Below are 21,512 nucleotides of genomic sequence, written 5' to 3'. Positions count from 1 at the left end.
GTGACTTTCACTCACTGTCTCTGGTTTTAACTTGTGAGACCAAAGAGTCTAAACCTGCTTTAATGGGTCAGCCCTTCAAAGACCTAAAATAGATCATCATGTCTCCCTTGAATCTTCTCTCCAGGCTAAACATCTCCAAATCAATTCACATTTATGAAGCACTTGCGCATGCCAAGATCCATTTTAAGGATGGTCCATAACAAGATCAAAATGAGAGAATCTCTGCTTTCAAGGGAGTTACATTCCCTTAAGCATGTAAGTGAGGGGTTTGGGAGAGAAGGGAGATTATACATATGCAGATAAATAAAAACAAGGCAGTTTGGAGAAGAATACACTGACAAGTAAGAGTTCCAGTTGTCAATAGTAACCAATCTTTTTCCTTTGAAAATGAATTTTATTTTTGGGAACAGTTACAAGAGATTCAGAACTAACTTAGAGTAAGACCAAGCTTGGTAGCAGTGCTCAGGGCATTCAGATGATTGAGCAGTGGGTTTTTGTCTTCTCACATGCTTTATGGCCTGTATCAGAAGTCAATTCACCAAGGGGAGCCTTTAAAATGTTTGGAGTTGAGGTAGCCACACTGGGATCATAAACTTACAACTGGGAGTCACATATCTTTAGAAGTCATTTTTATAGAGGAGGAAACTAAGGTCCTGTGTGAGGTTACCTAACTAGCCCTAGGTCCTATGGATAGAAAGGGACAAAATCTGGATTTGAATCCACCCCTTCTTATTTGAAAATTCATCCCTTCTTATTGTACCATACTGTCAACTTATAATGCTCCCAAACTGAGACCTGGGAAAGACCTTAATTTAGCAAGACCAAGGTCACCCACTGCATCTTGGACCATCACCAGTCATCTTGACTTTTGTCCTGCCACTGGACATTGGTGACTGTAGAGGACAGAATGAGGCTGATGATTTAGCACAACTCTGCCTCACTTCAGTCCAACAAATTAGCAAGTCAAATCATTACCCTTCTGATCTCATTGGTCTTCTTTGAGAATGAAAGATGAGTGACAACAATGAACACTCCAAGACTGATGCTTTAAAAAAAATACTCTCCTGATTCATCTTTTTAAAAAATCAGTCTCTTTATAGATTCACTTTATGATGCAAGATCATAAACCACTGGATCCTAGAATGCTGGATGGATGATCCTTGGGGATGATCAAGATCCACTCTACATTTTACAGATGAGGGCACTGAGGCCAGAGAAGGGAACTTGTCCCTATCTTTACCAAAAGGCAAAGGAAGTGAATGTCTTCAATGATACCAATAATTCTTTTTTTTTTAACTTTTTGGAAAATATAAACTTTAATCTTCAACTGTTTTTATGTGACTGTTCTTAAACAAATCCAGAAACATTAAAGGATTTTCTCTTCTCATGTTATAATCCTCCCCCCCTCCCCCCCACCCCGGCCCCTGCCAATAGGTACAGGTATGGAGTCTGAAGCTCAGAGATGGAGAATGTTTGCCAAAATGTCTTAGCTAGTTCATAGAAAATGTGGGACTAGAATTGTGCTCCTGGAACTCTTTCCACTGCATCTGTTCTTACAGACTCATGAGCAATAGAGGTCAGTCCCTAGAAATTTAGTTCTTCTCTCCTTCAGTTTTTTGGTCCCATAAAATAGGTAGCTTGATGTATTTTCTCTTTTCATAGACCAAGGGTGAGAAAAGAATAAAAAACTGAACTCTATATTTCTATGAATAGCAGTAATGAGAACAGTACTATAAGGGAGGAGGGCTTTTGGAGAGTGTAATTAGGATCACTCTGAATCCTAGACAAGTAATTACTATGCTCCTGAGGAACTAGGGAGGGGTGATCCAGGGATTTAGACAGGGTTGATCACGTTTGTACTCCTTAGTGACGTAGAAATCATTGAATCTAGTTAGGAAGGTTAGTTAACACAGGAAATTAGCAAAAGACAGACTTCCTCCCTGACACTCTGTACTTGTAGCAGCCTCCCCAGAAGTGACTTCTCAGAGTTTTACAGTCTCCACTCATGAAAAATAAAATGCATGAATTATAAAGTATTTATTCAGAGTTGATTAAGTACCTGGTACTGTGCTAAGTCTTTGAGGATTCTTAAATGAAAAGGACACAACATTTGCAATCAATAAGGGAGATAACACATCTATAGGTGTGATGGACAAGGTAGGAAGCTGTGATTTGAGGAGTCATGGGCATGGCAGATAGATTTGTATGCAGTTCATTGACATTCCCTTTCCAAGACAATCATACTACGAATTTAATAGCTATATGCAGAGTAGGAGGTAAAGGGGAAGAGGAGAATGGCATGTGGTCAAAAGTGGGATGATAAGATGGTTCAATGGAATCTGAAAGGAGTGAGATAGATGGAGTGAACTCATTGCTCTGGAGGTACAATCTTCTTTATATTTTTTAAAATTTGTTTTCAGTGTTCTACAATCACGTCCATATGTCTTAGATTTTTTCCCTCCCTCTCCCCCTTCCCCCCTGCCACCCCACTCTCTCCCTGAGACAGCATACAATTTTATATAGGTTCTACACATACATTCCTATTAAATACACTTTCACCTTAGTCATGTTGCATGGAAGTATCAAAATGAATGGGAGAAATCATAAAACAAACCAAAACATAATGCAAAAGGAACTGATCTGCTTCATTCTGTGATCAAATTCCATAGTTCTTTCCCTGGATGTAGAAGTCATTTTGCCTTAAGAGAGCATTGGGCATTATTTAAGTCCTTGCACTTCAATGAAGTACTAAGTCCACCAGAAAAATTCCTCACAGACTATGGTTGTTGCTGTGTACAAAGTTCTCCTAGTTCTGCTCCTTTAACTCAGCATCAGTTCATATAAGTCTTTCCAGGTCTCTCTGAAGTCTTCCTCATAGTTCATCATTTCTTATAGCACAATAGTATTCCATTACATTCATATACCACAATTTATTCAGCCATTCCCCAATTGGCAGGCATCCCCTTGATTTCCAGTTTTTGGCCACCAAAAAGAGGGCTGCTATAAATATTTTTGTACATGTGGGACCCTTTCCCATTTTTATGATCTCTTGGGGATACAGTCCTAGCAGCAATATTGCTGGGTCAAAGGATATACACATTTTTGTAGCCCTTTCGGCATGGTTCCAAATTGCTCTCCAGAATGATTGAATCAGCTCACAGCTTCTGGAGGTCTAGTCTTGAGGGTAGAGGACAAATGGTACAATGTCTGGGTGGATAGCAAGATGACTAGAATTGATGGATGGACACAAAGTGAAATATGATCTGGGGTCAGTTGGCTACTATTAGCCAGTTGTGTTTGTGTCTACTGCCTCACTAATCAAGGCAGTTCAGCTGAGGGAAACCTCAAAGCTGAGTGGATTAATCCCTGCAAAAGGGACAACTCACAGGAAATTCTAAAGATGTGGTACAGAGGGTCCAGTTCTGGGGTCTGGGGAGGGTGGTGATGGGAGAAGCAGGGCAGCAGTGGGGTAGAAAATGAGAATACCAGAGTAGATGTCAAGATGGAGTCCAATGTTCTGGCTTCCCTTTACCTTGGGAGATAGGAGTCCCTTCCTCTTTATTCCCTCCTCATCAAACCAAATTTGCCTTCAAAAGTTTATTTTAGAGTGCTTTGCCCCACAGGTCAAAAAGACCTGTTCTGTCATACCTGGTCACTGCTGTTATGGTATCTGAAGGCTTCTCTAGAAATTCTGTCAGGTTAAGGAATTCAAGGGCATCGATTAGAGGAGATCTCTGCCATGGGGTTCAATGGAGACTGGTAGTTCTGGGTGGGACTCTGCCAAGGGAGGAGGGCACCGTTTAGTCATTTGCAAAAATCAGCCCATGGCCTCAAGGAGCTCACAGTCTCAGCAGGGAGACAATATGCTTTTCTTGGCATCCCCAAGTGCTTAATGCATGGCCTAGCACATAATAGGTACTTAATAAATGCTTGTTGACTGAATGAGGGACCTATTAGGTCATAGAGGAATGGTGATCTGCAGCAGAGGAAGAAGTACCTTCCCGCAAGGAAACCACAGATTCCTGAAGTATTGAAGAAACCATTTTTGGATTCATTTAGTCACCCAGCTTCCCAGAACAAAAATGTCTTAAGTTCTTTTCTAGGTGGAATCTTGACTGATAGCAAGTAGAGATATTTTAAACCATGGACTTTTAAAAACATTCTCAGATCTTACTGATAAGTCTGTGTTCTACCCTAGAGTTGTAGAGGGTGATTCTGGAAGTTGAAATTTAATAGCACCCTCATTTCTGCATCTATAAAAAGTACAGACATTCTCTAACCTTGCTCTGTATGGTGAAGATATTCTAAAATGTCAGCCCATAATTAATCCAAAATGCTCTTTCATTAAAATATGTAATGATGCTTTCTGAGCATATGCAAGCTTAATTGGGTGTAATGAAACTAATGAGATTTAAAACAAGGGTACCTTAAATAAAAAGTATGATGCCAGAGTTAGAAACTCCTGCAAGGCAAATGAGGTGCTGCCAGGAGTCCTGTGTCCCTGTCTCTGTGTAGGCTAGGAGTACTCTTTCTCACCTATAAAATAGGGATCATAATCCTTGCACCTCTATTGTATAGGGTGGGCTTTGAGAAATGAACTTTGTAAACCTCGAAGTATTCTGGGAATGGAAACTCTGGAAATGGAGATTGTGACTGGGATAAAATCTAAAAGAACAAACAAACATTAAGGCAGTACAGTTGGGGCTTTGCCCTGGACTACTGAAATAGAGGGGGCACTAAGAGCATTTGCAGGCCAATAGTATAGAAACAACTTAGTTAGCAAGAACAGTTAGTTAATATAGGAAACTACCAGACGGTAGTTGCCTTTCCTCTACCAGAAACCTATTCCATAGAGTTAGTCTCTCTTCTAGCTGACAGCTCTCCAACATTTCCATAAGAACGGCATGAAAGACTCAATCAAATGATTCCATCACCCCTTCCACCAGAATGTAAGGGTAGGAACTATTTCATTTTTGCTTTATATCCCTAGCACCTAGTATAGTGTCTGATATAGTAGGTGTTCAACAAATGCTTGTTGGATTGAAGTAGACTAAAGATACCTTTTCCTTCATCCTGCTTAGGCAAGATAGAATTGAAAGTCTGGAGGATCCTATAGGCATTCATTGATCTCATCTCAGCTCTTTGAGAACAGGGACTATCTTTTACTTTTCTTCGTATCCCCAGTTACTAGCACAATGCCTGGCACATAGTAGGTACTTAATATATATTCAATGATTGGTTTGAGAAACTTGCAGATTGTGTGCCACAAAGCCTGGAAGAATCAGGAAATTGAAAGAGAGAAAAGTCGCCATGTGTACCCTTCCCTCTTTAATGAGCAGGAAGTTCCAGGTAGGACTTGTGGGGAAGGGTTTCCATAAGCAGAAACCCTCATATTCAGAAATATAAGTTACTGTAAGGATTTCCTGACACCTTTGGGATGAATAATTGCCCAATCAAGGATTTCTGTTTTGTTTCCTTCCTTTTAATAAAACTATAAGGAGGACCTATAAGCAGGCCATCAACTTCAGTTTGTGGAAGAAGATAGGTTCCAGATACATATTGTTCCAGGTTTTCTGGGTGAGGACTAGCACACAAGTACGAGAAAATCCCCTAAAGTGCAGGTAGGGTCTTTGTGTAATGAGTCAAGAGAAAATTCTCACCCCCCCCCCCATATTTAAGTGGTCTGAGCCACTGCAACACAAAAGGATGTTTTGTATCTTCTAGTTTTTGCAAGGAAGAGGCAAGACTTCATCCTTTTGAGTTTCTATGAACATACCGTAGTTGAGGTGCAATCTGAAGGGATTAAAAAAACAATATCTAACCATCAACATTTGGATCATGGTTACCAGGTGAAGATCATTTCATGTCAATGAGCATTTACTAAGCACCTACTAAGCATCTACTATATACCACGTATTGGGGATATAGAAACAAAAGTGAAACAATGCTCTCTGCCCTCAAGGAATTTACATTCAACTGGGGAAACAGCAAACACATTGAGAAACACATTTTATACATTATACACATATATGTTTATATATTGTGAAGTGTGGAGGTAGGTGAGAATGCTAAGAAATGGGAAAATATTGTAGAGGGTGGCACGTGGGGTAAGATTTGATGGAAGGTAGTGATTCTAAAAGGAAGGATGAAGATTGAATGAATTCCAGACATGGGGGCAGCCTGGGCAAAGACCGAGGGATAAGAGATGGAATACTACGTATGGGGAGCTATAAGGAGACTAGTTTGCTTATAGTGTACAGTGTACAAGATGAAGCAATGTCAGTTAAGTCTGGAAAGAGTACTACAACCAGATTATGAAGAATTTTATATGCCAAACATGAGAATTTTCATTTTATTCTGGACAAGCTAAGGGCTGGTGAAGGTGACATAGGAAGACAAGGTCAGATCTGTACTTTCTGAAATTTCTATTTGACAATTGTGTAGAGGATGAGAGGGAGGGGATGTCAAATATTGGGAGACCCAGTGGGGAGGCTTTAGTAATAATTCAGGTGAGAGGCAATGAAGGACTGAAATAGCATGGTCACCCTAGATGTTAGATAATAGAAAATACTAGAGGTGAGAGATATTATGGATGCAAGATTGATAAGATGTGAATTGAAGATGATGCAGAAATTGAAACTGACTGCCAGTCCACAAATTCCCACAATTACTTATATCCAGAAGGCAGACACACTAAAGTCTCACAGTGCCAGAGATCAGAATGAAGAGGAGCTGGGGTAACCTCAAACCTTGAGATTCATACCCTAGAAGTTGTTGTGTTCATCCTTCCTTTTTGAAGAAGATAATGACATCAGAGAAATGATGACATGACTTGCACTTGACTTTGTTTTGAGCGAAGAAGGGCTGTGCAAAGTCACCAGCCTCACTTTCTCCTCCTGAGTCATCTGAATCCAATGACCAGATATTCATCAGGATGACTGGAGATGGTCCAGGATGCAATGGGAGGCCTTGGCCTTTTTAGGCTAAGGACTTTTCAGGTCCTCACTTAGAGGGAAGTAACACCCACCCTGGAAGTAGGGTTTGTAGCAAAAGTGGTGCTGGGGAGTGAGAGATCAAGCAGCATGTGCAGGTAATTGCCTTGGGGACCTTTACCTGGAGCTCCTTTTCCTATTAACAAAGATAACTCCTTGAAAATTACCTGGAGACAATTGTGAACCAAAGTAAGAGTAACAGGGCTAGACATTAGTTTATACATGCTCAATATGCACCACTTGTTAGAGCAGCCAAGAGTACTGATTCAATCTTAGGCAACATTAATAGAGGCATAGTATGCAGGACTTTGAGTCTCAGTTTCCTCATCTGTAAAATGAGAGGGCTGAACTCAAGGGTTTCTAATGCCCCCTATAGTTCTTAATCTATAATCCTCCAATAATTTGATTAAGAAATAAGCTGTCTCACTGTACCTTGTCCTAGTCAGGTCATAAATAGACTGATCTATACAGCTCTAGGTACCATGTCTTCAGAAGGAAATTGATGTTCTGGAGTGTGTGCGTGTGTGTGTGTGTGTATGGGGGGGGGGATTTAATTTAATAGCTAACTCCAAGTATTTGAAGAGTTGTTGCATGGAAGAAAGATGAGACTCATTCTGTTTGTCTCCAGAGTGAGGAATGGGTACAACTTGCAAAGTGACAAATTTAAGTTTGGAGTAAAGAAAATCCCCTAGCAATTACAGTTATCTAGAAGTGAAATAATAGAATGAATGAAATGCCTTGAGAAATAATGTGTTACCCCTCATGAGAAGCTTTCAACCCAAGGCTGAATAGATGTATTTATTTTATAGAAAGGACTCTTTATTCAGGGGTTCACTAGACTTATTGTTGTTCAGTTGCTTCAGTTGTGTCCGACTCTTCACGACCCCATTTTGGCTTTTTGTCACTGATGTACCTTCCAACTCTGAAATTCTGATTTTGTGAGGGCTGAGGGTTGGCCAGTTTGAGATAACCAGATGGTTCTCATTGTTTTCATGTGTCTCTGTCATGACTCAGACAAGCAGAGGCCACATTCTGCCTCTTATACTTTCAGTTGTCCCAGCTTCATTGCCTGACTGATTTAAATTACTTGGGATTCTCAGGTGTGAAAATCCCTGGGGTGGAGTGGAAAGTGCTTGATTCAGCACCATGGGCAGCTATTTCCTCAGCGGCAGTCAGTCAGCTTAGCACCCTGGCCAGTAGCTTGCCCACTGAATCTGAGCGTGTGTATTTCTTTGCTATTGCAGAATTCTAGCAAATGAGGCCCTGAGATTGATTTTTGCTGCTGGATGGAACAGTTTAATCTACATTCCTTGATGGTTTTAGAGGTTGTACATATTAATCCAAAAAGCCTTTGTTGGAAAATGAAAATGAAAGGGGGAAGATTTTATGAGCAGGAAATGTATAAGCAAGTACTCTAAATTATTTGTCTAGGGTGATGATGTTTAAAGTGATCTGGGACAGTCATTTAACTTTCTCAGTCTGTTTCCTCATTGGTAAAATGATGATAATAATAGGATTAGCTCTACAGGGTTATTGTGAGACTTGAAGGATATAATGTATGTGAAGTGCTTTGCAAATCTTAAAGCATTATATGAATGAGAACCATGTGGGTCAAAACAGAATGATCCAGATCAGAAGAGGATTACTTAATATCTCTCCCAATTTCTTGCTTCCTCTACATTACCACCTTTGTGTCATGAATCTCCATCCCAGTTTAGTGGGATTCCAAGAATGGAAGGGAACATAGTGCTCTGCAGTGGTAACAACAGTGGCAACCAGCAACATTTAGCATTTATAGAATGATTCATTTACATTAAATCACTTTATCTCTCTCCGTTATTCCACTGAGGATTTCATTGGGAGCAGATTTTCTACTCCTTCTTTCTTCCTTCCTCTCTAAAAAAGAGGCCATACCAAGACTTTGATGAAATGAGTACAGTTTATTTTCATATAAATATTATCTGACAAAAGATTAGAGACTTCATGGTTGACATGAAATGTTAAAATGTAAATATAACTGAAAACAGCAAAACATTAAGCCATCAACAGTTATTAACTTGTTAGTTCAGTTTAATTGATTATCTTAACTGGTCAGTCAAACAATCATGTGTTAAGTGCTCAGGATGTGCCAGGCACTCTGCTAAGCGCAGGGGTACAAAAAAAAGACCAAGGACAATCCCTGCTTTCAAAGAAATCACAGTGTAATGAGGGAAACAGTGTTCAAACAACTATGTCCAAACAAGAGATAGATAGGACAAATTGAAGATAATCAATAGAAGGAAGAAAGGGGAGATATGAGAGATGTCGTGAAGATGGAATCAAAAGCTGACAACTGTGAGGCTATGGGGGATGAGAGCTGAAGAGTCAGACATGACACAGAGGCTGTGATCTTGGGTTGTTGGTAGAATGGTGGTGCCATAACCAGAAGGAATTTGGGAAGATGGGAGGGTTTGAGAGGAAAGATATTGAGATCTGTTTTGGACACATTGATTTTAAGATGCCTACGGGACATCCATTTCTAAATGTCCAATAAGCACTGGATAAAATGGGACTAGAATTCCGAAGAGAGTCTAGGAGGGATTAGCTCCCAAGAGATGATAGTTGAATCAGTGGGAGCTGGTATGATGACTGAGAGACTGTGAAATGAGAAGAGAGGAAAGCCCTGGGGCATCTCACACACAAGGACATAGAAGGAGAGAAACAAGTATTTATTAAGCACCTACTATGTACTGAGCACCGTTCTGAGTCTTTTGAAACTCATAATAATCCTGTGAAGTAGGTACTGTCATTATTACTCCCATTTCACATCTGAGGGAATTAAAGGTGGTTAAGTGACTTGCCCAAGATCACATGCTAGTAAATATCTGAGGTATGATTTGAACTCAATTAGTTCTATCCAACTCCAAGCCTAGTACTCTATCCACTATGTCACCTAGCTGCTGCCTATGGGTTATTGACACAAGCAACAAAAGAGACCCAGAAATGGTAGCCAGCCATGTATGGGAAGAACTGGGAGGGAGCAATGTTGTGAAAATCCAGAATGGAGAGAAGGTAGTCAGTAGTTCCAAAGGCTGAAGAGAGGTCAGGAAGAATGAGGGTCCTGACAAAACCATCAGATTTGGAAATGAAGATTCAGCAATCAAGCCAGGTTGAATGGATTTGCCATTTAGAACTGATAGCTTGCTGTACCATTCTAGTTGATTTATACCTCATTAATCCCTAGTGTGTCTTACTACAATGCAATTTAGAAAGTTCATTTCATGAGTTTCATGCTGAAGTTTTTTATACATGTAGCCCCTAAGAGACTGTTTTTAAAAATCCTTCACAATCGCATCTGCAGCAAATTCTATGGGGTCCCGGTGGACCAGTAGAGACAATGAAAGACATACCCAAAGCCAACTCATCCGAGTCATCACAGGCTTTCTATGACTTGAAGATGGAGTAATTTCTTTTCTTCTTCTTCAGTAAACTTGCATTTCAAATGAGATACTCTTGAGAGATCTGAAATCGATGCTTCCCATATTGCAAAGAGATGGCCAGAGATAGACTCACCTGGTTAAGGTTTGACTACTATCTGTGTTAAATGATATTCTTTGTTAGAGGACAGCTAGATGGCACAGTGAATAGAGCACTGGGTCTGGAGTCAGGAAAACCTGAGTCCAAATCCAGATTCAAACACTTCCTAGCTGTGTGACCCTGGAGAGTCACTTAACTTTGTTTACCTCAGTTTCCTCATGTGTAAAATGAGCTGGAGAGGAAATGGCAAACCACTTCCATGTCTTTGCCAAGAAAATCCCAAATGGGATCACAAAGATGCAACTGGAACAACTGAACAACAATTCCATGTCAGACTCCACAGACTATATAAAATTCTAGAGTGGGCACTAGTGACTGCTCAGTTGTAGAATAATCAATAAATAAAAGGTTTGCTTCAGGCACTGTTGGCATGGACATTCTAGTCTTTCTTAGCTTTCTCCTATTTTTTTTAAAATCAAGGGTAAAAAAACACTTCTCTTTTTAGATGACCAAATATAAACAAAATTTTTAGATCAATTAGATATTTTTACATCAATATTGGCTGCTGATCCCCATGCCAGGGATGTTTCCCCATGCACACCTGCTTTTTAGTCATCAAGGTAGTACAGTAGAAACAATAGTTGTTTTAGGATATAAATTTGAATTTTGCCTTAGACTCTTCCTAGCTTTGTAAATGCACAAGTCATTTAACCTTCCTCACTCTGAGTTTCCTCATCTACAGAATGGGTATAATAATATCCCCATTTACCTCATAGGATTGTTTTGATGAATGAGATAATATATAAAGTTGTTGTTGAAATCAGGGTTAAGTGATGTGCCCAAGGTCACATAGCTAATAAGTGTCAAGTGTCTGAGGCCAGATTTGAACTCAAGTCTTTCTGACTCCAGGATCAGCGCTCTGTCCACTTCACTACTTACCTGACCCTGTAAAATATTTTGCCAACATTTTATTGCTATACCAAGTTCTAACTATCGTTTTTATAATCTCTGACTTCCTTCAAGGCTCAACTGATAAGCAGCCTCCATTGCTAAAACTTTCAGGATTACCTTATTTGTCAGTGTTGTTTCCCTCCTTGAATTACCATCTGTTTATTTGTGACAAGCACTTGGTGTAGTAAATTAGGTACTAGGCTTGGAGTCGGGAAGAGCAAAATTCAAATCTCACTTTAGAACTTATTAGAAATGTGACGTGGGCAAGTCACATATTTAGCTTCTATGTGTTTCAGTTTTCTCATTTCTAAAATATGAAGAGGTTGGACTCAAGAGGTATGTCCTAGCTCTCAAACTGATGGCCCCTTGTTTATATGCTGTATTATGAAATAGAAACAAGTTTGTCAAATGTAGGGTCTGTTTTCTTTTTTTTTGTTTTCATCCTTGTATCACTGTTGTTTGTCCTTCATTTTGAAGAGGACTAATGTCATCATGGGGTGGTGTCTTGACTTGTACTCACATTAGATTTAAGTGAAGTAGAATTGCACAAAGTCGTCAGCCTCTCCCTCTCCCTCTCCCTGTCCTTCTCCCTCCCCTTCCAGAGTCAATGAAATACAGTGACAAGACAAAATTCAGGATAACTGGTGATGACCCAGGATGCAGTGGATGACCTCGGAATCTTCAGTGTTTGACCAAGTTCTAAGCACTCCACAGCACTTGTTTCAGTCATCTTCATGGCCATTGGAACAAATTTTCTTATCTACCAGTTCTACTGGGGTAAGCCTAGCACCCACCAGAGTATCTTACACATAGTAGGTTCTTTAAAAGAGTTTTTTTCATTTTGGATGATATTGAAGTGGAGTATTTCTTGGTCTCTAGCATTTTACCGAAATGGTTTCATTGGAAACATTGAATTCAAGGAATTGTATGATAATTCAATAATGTTGTATGGCACAGTCCTATGCCCTGGGGCAAGCGCTTCCTTCCAGTTCTCTCCCTTATTCTTCATCTTTTCTTGGTTTACAGAACCTATGTGACTGATCATTTCTCTGCTGGTGATATTTTCTTCTGAGACTAAGGTCTGGTCTCATAGAGTTCCATTTAACCTTCATTCAGTTTCATTGTGGGGCAAAGCCATTGGTGTGTGGTTGTACAGACATCTCATGCATGCCCATTGCACAGATAGTTCTACCTGTTTCTCCTGAGAGAAGTCTGCATTTGGGTTGGGTTACCATAAAGATATGGATGAAGTGGATTTGCTGAAATAGCTAACAAAATAGCAAATAGAATAGTAGAAATCTGAACATAAGCAGTTCTCACTGCTTCATTGAATTTGAAGTTAGAAAACCTGGCCACGAGACTTTTGTCATTTACTTGCTGAAAGACATTGGACAAGCCATCGAGTTGTCCCTGCAAGTTGGGAGACCCAGTTTCTTCAACTCTAAAATGGGAGTAATAACTCCTGAACTACTTAGACAATGGGCATAAAGCATTTTATCAAACCATCACAAATGCCATTGCTGTCACAGAAGAAAGGGAAGATGCAAGATTCAGAGGAGATCTTACGGTGAATGGTTTAATAAAGAACCTCAAAATAAATGTGGTTTGTTTTCTTTGAAAAGATCCCAAAATAGAGCTGGAAGTATTCAGCTCAGTTGCAAAGATGTTAATTTGAGCTTCAGACAGCTGCAGTGGTTATTAATATGAACACAATGGCTGACAAGTTGACAACAGTGTCTCGTTCTCATTGGTTGCTTCCATGCTCAATGTCCTCATTGTGCACATGCAATAATAACTGTGGTCAGATGATGGACTCTGGGGAAACACTACTGTCAACGGATGAACATTTCAATGGTGTTTTTAAGAAGGAGACAGTGATACCCTCTTACTGGTACGAATAGGGGATCTTCGTGGTATGAATGCTGGGTCTCATGCACAATCATAAATCTTGAACACTCTATTAGTTCTCCTGCACAGGGAAGACCAAAAAAGGAGAAAATGATTAATAAAATTAGTGTGGAATAATGTGGTCTTAATGCATATTTACTCAGGATAAATGGACACAAAAATCATCATGGAACATTAACATAAGAGTAGAGAAAACAAATGATTTTTACCATTCAACCAAAACCAATGTGGAAAAGAACATTCTAAAATCAAGGATTCTTTGTAGCCACAAGTATTGGCCTTCTGTCTTTCATTCTTCCTAATTTTCCAAGAAGACATCTTGATGTATGCTATCTCAATATAAAAATCAGAGAATTCACAGATTTAACCATTACATAAAAACTTATGAATCTTCTGAAATGTAATTATTTTTGTTTCCTTTTCCAGATTTGAATATAGCTAATCACTATCTTCCCTGGGATCATACTTGTTCTGTGACTTTTTTGCATGCTACTATTTTTGTTAGTTGGACAAGACAATATGTAAGAACCTCAGCTGGGTTCTATCTCACACCATTTAAGCTGTTTCTCAAGTAGATTTTATTTTATTTTTTAAAGTTCATTGAATAGAAGCCAAATTCTCAGCTGAATACTGAAACATTTCTCCCATGAGTTTGCATGGCTTTAGGTTAACTAGTATCTTCCAGGTGTTCTTCCTTGCAAATGGAAAGCTGGCAGTGACCTCAGTTGAGCCCAATCCAGATATGAAGAACACAGTTGGATCTGGGCTTTTTGCTTTGATCACTGATCACTCTATACTAGTAATACAACACATGGAGTATCATCAACCAGGCCCAAATCCAGCACCCCCATGAACACCTCTACACACAAAGGTTACAAATCAAGGGAAGAAAGTCCAAGGGTATACCCAGAGAAATATCTTTTTGCTCTCAAGTTAAGTCATGAAACTAAATGTTTTAGTTTCCATGTTACCTTTCCCCTCCTTTCCCCTTAATTTCCCCCCACATTATCATGCTCAGATCAAACCTTTCTGCTCTTTTTCTCAGACCACTCCTGAAATACCCTGCCATAGCAAAAGCTTCCAACTTTGCCACTTGTTTATTCTTATTCCTTTTCCTTCCACCACACCAGCTTACAAGCACATCACTGCCACATACACAGCATACAGAGGGACTGAAGCAGTTAGATGGTACAGGAACTAGAGTGGTAGACCTGCCAGTCTGCAAAAAACTGCAGGACTGCAAAAAACAAAACAAAACAAACAAAACCCACCAAAAATCAAAACAAAAAGAACAACCCTGGGCTGCAAATCCAGCTCCCGTTTCATTGTGCCATGTTATTTCTTTTTAAACTACGAAAATTTTAAAGATAAGCATTAAATTAAGGATGTGAAAGGAAGTAAAATTACCATGTTGCTTCATGCATATTAGATTCCTCCCCTTTTAATTAAAATAATCTTAAGTAGAAAAGAAGAGCTCTTTTGTGAGTTTCTCTCTATGTTATTCTAGGAGATGTAGTAATGACAAGAGACTCCACATCAGTCATTGTGGTGGCCAGAGTATAATTACCCATTTTTTAACTTGATGGGCTTTATGATTTTTCAGGAAATACAGGTGAAAGAATAACGCTACTTGACTATAAAGGGAATATTTCTAATGGTTCTACTGTTGCCAAGTCATTGTAGATATCAATATAATGATGTCACATCTACACTCTTATAACCTCAATTATAATGGCAGAAACTCACCTTTATTTCATTTCATAATTGCTAATGAAGACACCTTTGTAATAGAAATAAACACAATGCAAACACAGATAATATATTTTGGCTTGTAAGTCCTCATCTACGGTAAGATGGAGACATAATTCCTTAGAAATTCAATGGAACCATTTCCTGCTATTGAAAATGAAGTAATATATTGAGTATAAAAGAGCCTGATGAGTTTTATTGGCAATTTCCCCTAATAGAGAGGATGGAAGCAAACATTTATTAAATTATATTATTTATTGAATTATATTATTATATACCTGACACTACACTAAGTGTTTAGAAATATAATCTCATATGATCTTCACAATGACTCTGGGAGATAAGTGCTATTATCTCCATTTTACAGTTAAAGAAAATGAAGTAAAGTGACTTGCCCAGAGTCACTCAGCTAGTGAGTTTCTGAGGCAGGATTTGAACTCAGACCTTTCTCCTCCCCCCCACTTTCTAGGTGCTCACATTCTTTTTTTAAATATATAATTGATTTATTTTTAATTTTCAAAATTCACTTCCATAAGATTTTGAGTTTTTAATTTTCTCTTCCTCCCTCACCTTCCTTCTCCCCAAGATGGCATGCAATCTGATGTAGGTTCTACTTATACATTCATATTAAACCAATTTTCACATTAGTCAAGAGGTAAAGAAGAATCAGAAAGAATGGGAGGAACTACAAGGAAGAAGAAACAAAATAAAACAAGAAAAGAGAAAAAGAGCAAATAGTCTGCTTTGATCAGCATTCAGACTCCATAGCTCTTTCTCTGGATGTGAATAGCATTTTCCATCATGAGTATTTTGGAGTTGTCTTATATTCTTGCATTGATGAGAAGAGCTAAGTCTCTTAAAGTTAGTCAGCACAAAATATTGCTGCTACTACGTACAGTGTTGTCCTGGTTCTGCTCACTTCATTTATCACCAGTTCATATAAGTCTTTCCAGGTTTTTCTCAAGTCATTATTTCTTATAGCACAATAGTATTCCATTACATTCATATACCTTAACTTGTTCAGCCATTGCCCAACTGATGGGCATCCCCTCAATTTCCAATTCTTTGCCACCACAAGAGAGCTACTGAAAATATTTTTGTACACTTGCATCCTTTTCCCATTTTTATGATCTCTTTGGAAAACAGACCTAGAAGTGGTACTGGTAGGTCAAAGGGTATACACAATTTTATAGCCCTTTGGGCATACGAACTCAGATCTTTCTGACTCTAGGTCCAGCACTCTATCCACTGTAGCTGCCTAGTTTGCTTCAGGGCATCTTTAGTGATCTGAATTATTCTATTTGCTGAAAGAAGAATGAATGATGGGGACAACTCCAAAAAAGGCCCCCTGTGCACGCATTCCTAAAGCTTAAAACCTAAGTCAATCAGATACATGGTCAAAACTAGTAGCACCAAAAAATCACTGTTTCAAATAACAAGCAGAGAATTGCAATTGTAATAGAGACTGGAGATGGAAATAATGACGTGGGCAACCATTTTCACGAGGAAATTGTCACAATCAAGAAATCTTTCTTTTGGCCTGGCTCTGTGAAATCAACATAGATTCTTGGCCAACATTCATGGAAAGCTGGCTTTTGGTGGATTATGTCAAGAGATCTGGCTTGCATCATTCTCCCTTGCAGTCTTTTTTAATATAAAAATCCATTCCATGGCACAAGACAGAGAATTTAGACAATGATTTCATGCAGACAATTCCCAGATGCTCTATGTATTTAGCAGTACCAAGGAATTGTTTAATACATGGAGAAATAATATGATTTCCCAATTTTTCCATAAAAGTTACCTTTTTTCAACCATGAGAAGCTAGCTCATTGGTGATTTATGCAACGCTTGAATTTCTCAGACTATTTCTTTGATGCCCATCTCTTTTATACCCAGTTAAAAAATGAGCCAAGCTGGGATTGCTCACAATCAATCATGTAGTTTGATCGGTCCAAATGGATTGGCCAGAGAGTTCTCCTATCACTTAAACCTATAAGTGAAAGTGGCATAAAGTTGCTGGAGAGCTGGAATAAATATTTCAGAGAATCAACATTTAGCAAAAGGATCAATAAATGTGTCATCCTGAGTGGAAAATTCTAGGCTTTTTTTTATTTGTTTGTTTGTTACAGTACCTATGATTTCAATGGCATAAGGAGCTCTGTTGATGCATACCTTTCTCTACCAATGCAGATGGTGGCCAGGGCAACATATGTGGTGAAATAATTAAGGAATAAGGCTTATCCTCATGATAGTCTAGTGATTATAATAAAACAGCTTTAAGAATAGCTGCAGATTTTCTTAATCCCTTAAACAATAGCAAAGGTTTTTTTTTTAAGTTTTATTGACACATTTTTGTTTTGATAACATTGTCATATGTGGAAATATGCCCCAGAATTGAATTCTCCCTTATAATGAAAAATAAATTAAGTACAAATATATGACCTCATATGACAATGTATAGGCCATTCTTTCCTGGTAGTCCCTCCCGTCTCTGCTGAAGCAGAAGTTATATTCTATCTATTTTCTGAAACTCTAAGTGGTTTTTCAACAACTCTGAGTTTGGCTTCCTCTTAGTGCTTTTTGCATTGATATAGTTGTCATCACTGTGTACTTTGTTCTTTTGGTACAGTTTATTTCACTCTGTGTCTGTTCATACAAATCTTCCTTTGCTTCTCTGGATGCCTCATATTTTTGTTGAACAATACTGTTGTATTATATTCATACTTACCATTGGTTATTTATCAATTTCTCAGTCAACGGGCACCCATTTCACTTCCAGGTTTTTGCTACTCTCCAAGGAAAGATCAAGGAATTGTTTATTTTCATCCTAATGCTAGGGGAAGGATAGAGAGTGGGAGAAAGGAAATGAAGAGAATGGATGAGTCCCTACTTTTATAAGTTTGTGTCTGTGAACTCATTTTCCACATAGGAACTTTATTAAATGTGATAGTTTAGTTTGATGGAATTAGTACCATAGTATTAACATCGAGTAAAATTAATAACAGCAAAATTTCAACTAGATTATGTGTTAAATATAGAGTAAGCATCATAGCATAGCACCATAGCCTCCTTTAAGCTAATTATGAATGATATAGGTTTTCCATGGCCTGACCTATGAACCTAACTACCACATGTACCATTTTGTATATGGGACACTGGATTTGAAATTGTGTAATTGGCCTCATTTTTCAGTTGGGCATCATCTTTATGAGAACACATAATACATATAAGCATAAAGAATGGGAAAATAAAGCTGGATAGATATTGTTGCTTGGTAATTTCAGTCATATGTGACTTTTCATGACTCTATCTGAGGTTTTCTTGGTAAAGATACTAGACTGGTTTGCCATTTCCTTCCCTGGCTCATTTTACAGATGAGGAAACTGAGGGAAATAGACTTAAGTGACTTGTCCAGGGTCACAAAGCTAGTAAGTATCTGAGGCCAGATTTGAACTCAGGAACATGTCTTTCTGATTCCAGGCCAGGTACTCTATCCACTAATTCACCTAGCTGCCTTGTGGATAAACATGCCACTGCTCAAACACCTTTGTTGACAAGCCATTGCTTCTAGGACAAGGTACAGTTTTCTCGGTTTGGTGTGTTGGGGTGTCCTTCCAAGACATCCCACATTACTGTGTTTCACACATTCTCTCATTCAAGCCAAACTGGCCTCTTGCTGTTCTCCAAACTTGGTGAGGTATCTACTGCCTTTTGACCTTTGTCTTCCAACTGGAGATGCCAGCAGGAAAAGCAGGCACCCTCTCCATTCCTCCAAAAAGTAGATCACTCCTAAAGACTGTGAATCTTTAAGTTCAGGATACTTGAGGAGGTTATTTGAGGTAGGACTTCATGACTCAAAACATTAACCTGGGAGCAGCCTGGAGGCTTTTCTGGAGCCAATAGGGGACAACTTGGATTAAACAGCTAAAGGGTTGACCTTTCAGTTGAAGAAGACTGTTGGCCACAAGTCATATAATGAGAAGCCCAGTGAAACTAATAATTAAACTGAAATTCTTCCATCTCAGAATTGGAAGAGACCTCAATGGCTCTCTATTCTGGCCTATTCCTGAACATGAATTCTTTCTGGAAGTAATCATCCAGCCTTTGTTTGCAGCCCTTCAGCAAGGAAGAACCCACTATTTCCCCATTCCATTTGAGTATCATGCATTCATTTTTAAAGCTTTTTTTTCCTCCCATACAAGTGAAAGTAGCCTCTTTGTATAGTACAATTTTACAAGGTGATTTCCCTATAACAAAGTTCCAAGGTTGGCAATAGAAGTATTATTGTATCCATTTTATAGGTGAAGGAACTGGGGCTCCGAGAGTAAATGACTTAGCCAAGGTCACATGGGTAGCAAGTATCAGAGTCAGGTTTTGAAGATTTTTGTCCATACATCTTTCTACTATGCCACACTGCCTCCAGGGAGCAGAAATGGAGGGATCTGAAGCCTTGCATCAGTAGGATGAGCCAGTCATCCTGGTAGCTACAAAGGAAGACCAAATAGTGAGTTGGGAAGGAACTTGACAGTGTAGCTCAGTGGGAAGAATTGTTCTTCATCCTTCATTCTTGAAGAAGACAAATGACATTAGGAGGGTGATGTCTTAACTGGTGAGTGAATTAGATTTAAGTGAGGCAGAGAAATCAGGTAGAATGACCTTGGACCATTCCTTGGGCCTTAGTTGGAGAGTTGGACTAATTGGTGCCTTAGGTCCTTTCTCACTGTAAAAGGCTCTAAATTCCATCCACCTCAATAAATATTTATTAAGAGCAGATTTAGAGATAGAAGGCACCTTAGGGTCCTTAGAGTACAAACCCCTCATTTACAGGTAAAGAAACTGAGTCACTGTGCTCCATGATTGAAAAATAGACAAAAATGAAAAGTTCTCTTCAAGAAGTCAGCTTACACCATTCTGTGGAGGTAAGGGGTGAGTGAGTCAGAATGCAAGCAGGGAAGATAGATAATTTGAGGAGGTAGAGAGATAACAACTAGAGGAATTTAGAAAGACTACATGTAGGAGGTTTCATCTGAACTGTGTCTTGAAGGGAAGTAGTTAAGACAGAAAAGAGATGAATGCAAGGAGTCAGGACATCCTAGGCATGAAGGATATAGCCCATAACCATCAAGTGGGCTCTGGTTAGAGAATGGTCTTGTAAGGTAGCTTCATGCCAGATTCTGAAAGACTTAAAATGTCAGACTGAGGATGTTGCATTTTATCTTATAGATAATACAGAGTCACTTAGGGATCTTAAGCAATCACATTTGTACTTTAGGAAGGTCCATTTTGCAGCAAGGTGGAGGGAGTTTAGAAAGAGGAGATGGGAAGCAAGCGGCTAATTGAATAATCCAAATGATGGAGAATGTCTTAGAACTGATGTGATGGCCATGTAAATGGAGAAAAGAGCGAGGGAACTGTAAGAGATCGGAGGAAAATTCAATAACACTTGTCATCTGGATATGGCAGGGCTAGGGGGATGTGGCAAAAGGAAAAAGGAACAGTCAAGGATGGCACTAGATGGGTGATTAGAAAGAAAGTGGTATCCTCAACAGAGATAAGGAAGTTTCAGGGAGAAGTGAGATTGGGGGTGGGGAGGAGATAATGGATTCCCCTTTGAGATTTCTAATGGGTAGAAGTCAAACAGTTAAGATTTAGTACTTACTTTCACTCTGTGCTAGGTGGGTGGGGACCTGTTGTCCAATCTATGAGCTCCAGAGTGAATTGGGCTTAAGGGTTGGTCTTTGAGCAAGAAATGTAGCCAGTAAACCCAAAGAAAAAAAGGCAGCTTTTGGCCATGGAAGTGTACCTTTCCCTGTGTAGAGCACCCCAGGCAAGGACGGAGAGGATAGGAGAAGAGAGGAGGAGCTGCTACTCACTCACAGGTTGAGTTTGTCCTTCGTTCTCAAAGAGGACCATGACATCAAGATGATGACATGACTTGCAGTTAACTTTGAAAAGGGGCCATCCCTTGACTAACTACTTAAAGAGGCCTATTCATTGAATGGGTGTATCTCACTCAAAGGGAAAATCTGATAAGATCTTAGCCTAAAATGGCCAGGGTCTCACATTGTATCCTGGGCCATCTCTAGTCTTCCTGATGAATAGCAGGCCACTGGACCCAGATAGTTCTGGAGGAGAAAGTGAGGTTGGTGACTTTGCACAGTCTTCCCTCCCTCAAATTAAAGTCAACTTCAAGTCATGTCATCATCTTGATGTCATGGTCTTCTTTGAGAATGAAGGACAAACCCACATGTCTAATGGGATACCCAGGCAGAAATATCTAGTGGCCAGTAGTCAGGGAGCATGGTTAAGGTAAGGGTTTAGTGAAGTAACATGGCATCGGGTTAGTTGGCCATGTAAACAATGGCAAGGAAGCCATATTGCTCTGGGTTAGAA

At 39.2% G+C, this 21,512-nt stretch overlaps 1 long non-coding RNA gene across 5 annotated transcripts in view; it reads left to right on the top strand.

The window, feature by feature from the left end:
* Positions 1–13,797, top strand: part of LOC140517541 (uncharacterized) — a 29,642-nt gene extending 15,845 nt beyond the window's left edge. Inside the window, exons 4-5 of one of the 5 annotated variants that reach the window (XR_011971631.1) lie at positions 12,062–12,236; positions 12,486–13,796. This is a non-coding gene — a long non-coding RNA (uncharacterized lncRNA). Of the gene's footprint in view, positions 1–124; positions 256–1,089; positions 2,076–12,061 lie in introns of those variants that run through there. The other 4 variants (XR_011971632.1, XR_011971628.1, XR_011971630.1 and 1 more) reach the window with 4 other exon arrangements.
* Positions 13,798–21,512: the final 7,715 nt, after the last annotated feature.

This window comes from Notamacropus eugenii, chromosome 1 (genome assembly GCF_028372415.1).
Source record: "Notamacropus eugenii isolate mMacEug1 chromosome 1, mMacEug1.pri_v2, whole genome shotgun sequence".
NCBI classification, from domain to species: domain Eukaryota; kingdom Metazoa; phylum Chordata; class Mammalia; order Diprotodontia; family Macropodidae; genus Notamacropus; species Notamacropus eugenii.
This window is presented reverse-complemented; position numbering and strand designations above follow the sequence as displayed.